Below are 2,443 nucleotides of genomic sequence, written 5' to 3'. Positions count from 1 at the left end.
TTTTATACCAATGAGCCCATTAATTCATTAGATTGGTTTTTAACCGGCAGGGGGGGGAGGAGACTGCAGTAGCACCCTCATGATTGCCAGAAAGGGTTCCAGGTTTTTCCAGAGCCTAACCGCAGCCTCCAGCACTCCGGACAGAGACAGCAAAACGCGTTTAGTCCCGTCGAGGAAATCACAGGCCCTGTCTAAGCAGGAGCTCCCGTGAGCCTGAGCGCTGGGCGCAGCTGTGGGCACAGAGCTGCCGGGCTGCAGCGGGCTGCTGTGGGCGGGGCCTTCGAAGTGCGTCACTGCCCGAGGTTCGGGGCCTTCGAGGTGCGTCACTGCCCGAGGTTCGGGGCCTTCGGGGGGCGTCATTGTTCGAGGGGCGGGGCCCGCAGGAGATGGAGTCTGGTTGATCATGGTGATTTATCTGGTAGCGGAGAGCTGCTGTCGCGCTGTGCGCTCGGGGCTTTATACTGTACTTAATATTCGGAATAACTTTCAGACTATTTTTTTTTTTTTATCGAAGACTCTGTTGCGCCGAAAAGAAATTTCGGTTATTAGTCCGGATTTCGCTTTCCGAAGATTAAAAACCGCGCCAATCAATTCGTCGTCGAATGTTTAAGACGCTTGATTTAAGGAATAGTACATTGTTTTGTTAATACTTTTGTTTCCATTGAATGTAATATATATTTTCCTTTTTATACGTTAATATTTGTATCGGTGCAGAGACAATTACCCGAGAGACCTTACCCGACTCGCATCATTGTGTTTCAATTCAATATTCCTTTCGCTTCTCGGATTATCTTCTTGGATTACTGGTATATTCCTCCGGATGTTTATTAATGCGGTGAGCGCTGGCTGTTTTTTGACGCGTTTTTCTTTCTCGAAGAACCTTTGGCGCATTTATGGTGAAAAAGAATTATTCTTCGGATTTTTATCGGGATCGTTTTCCTGTGCTATGGTCCTGTCTGAGGGGGTGAAGGAAAGGATTCTTCATGTTCATTTCCAGCGTTTGTTGCACTTCGAAAATTTAAATTCGACATTAATCTTGTAATTGAACCCAAGTTTTTCCGAGTTTTTATTAAAACCCTTCAGACCCGGCTGTACTTCCTCTCTCTAGATTTGTTGCTACATCCATCAGTTTCCAAATATTCTTTCTGGTGTGGCACTGACAGACCTGCTGCATTTATTAGCAGGAGTACAGATTAACACAAAAGTTAGGTTTGAAATGGTGTAAATGGCTCTTCTTTGTTGTCACTGTGAAAGAGTTATTTTTTTAAAGTTTATATTTTAACACGATAAATACAAAAAAAGGAGACAATATTAAAATGGAAACATTAATAGACATTTCACTGCTAGAGGAATTCACAAATATAAAAGCTGAAAATGATACTTTTTACATATTTCCATTGTTTGTTTTGTCTTTGGATTCTTTACATTTCCAGTAGAGTTTAATCAAAATGAATTCTACTTTAAAATGTGAATTGAATTCCACTCTCAGTTTGCTGTTCAGTCCAATGACATCGCCTTTATTTCAAACCCAAATCTTTTCACGTCTTATTTTTACTCCTGCTACACCTAGAGCAGGTCTGTTAGTGTCACACCAGAAATTATATACTGATGGATGTAGCAACACACAGATACAGAGAGAGGAATTACACTCAGGACAGTAGGACTCACACAACACCCTCAATGAAAACTCGAAAGCACTTGGGTTCAATTACAACAATCTTTATTCCGAATTTAAATTTTCGAAATGCAACAAAATATGGAAATGAATACGAAAACTACCTTTTCACCGCCTCAGACAGGATCATAGGACAGGACAATGATCCCAAATCCGTCAGGAAAAAGAGTCGAAAACTTCATTCTTTCCATCGAAAACTGCGCAAAAGACTCATCGAGAAAGGAAAAAACGACAAGTAAAACGATTATAGTCCGACAAAAGCGAGGACGTCCGGATGTAAAACATTCGAGGTTTGCTCTAGACCCCAAAGTACAAATTTCGAAATCGTTCTTCTCTACTTCATGCGAATCATGTCTTACAAACTCATGGTCAGTGCGGATTCATGTGAAATCACATTCCGATATACCCGCAGGTCCAAAGCGTCCGAACCGACCGCGACTCGGGTCTCGGCTCTGCGGGTTTCTGGGAGCCCGGAGGACGGGGTTCCGCGGTTCCGCTGGCGGGCCGGTGTGCTGACCCCCGGGTCCGAGTCCAGCCCGTCTCCTCAGCCACACCGACAATACCGGATTAAAATGGATGAAAATCCAAAACGCAAAAAAAAAATCAAATGAACAAAACCAGCAGGGAGTCGGTTTACAGCAACCTTTGCTGCTAATTGAGAGGTTTGGGTTTACTTTCGGACACTTTCACCAAAAAGGCGCAACAGAATCTTCGATGAAGACAAAAACACGACCAGTGCCTCATCCCATCGATAAACATACGGAGAAA

At 43.4% G+C, this 2,443-nt stretch overlaps 1 long non-coding RNA gene across 1 annotated transcript; it reads left to right on the top strand.

Moving 5' to 3' along the window:
* The first annotated feature begins 215 nt into the window (after positions 1-215).
* Positions 216-398, top strand: LOC138225344 (uncharacterized). The gene is made up of 2 exons (XR_011183855.1): positions 216-302; positions 369-398. It is a non-coding gene; the product is annotated as an uncharacterized lncRNA (long non-coding RNA).
* Positions 399-2,443: the final 2,045 nt, after the last annotated feature.

Source organism: Lepisosteus oculatus, chromosome 27, assembly GCF_040954835.1.
Source record: "Lepisosteus oculatus isolate fLepOcu1 chromosome 27, fLepOcu1.hap2, whole genome shotgun sequence".
NCBI classification, from domain to species: domain Eukaryota; kingdom Metazoa; phylum Chordata; class Actinopteri; order Semionotiformes; family Lepisosteidae; genus Lepisosteus; species Lepisosteus oculatus.
Note: the sequence above shows the minus strand (reverse complement) of the source record. Positions and strands in the feature narration are given on the sequence as shown.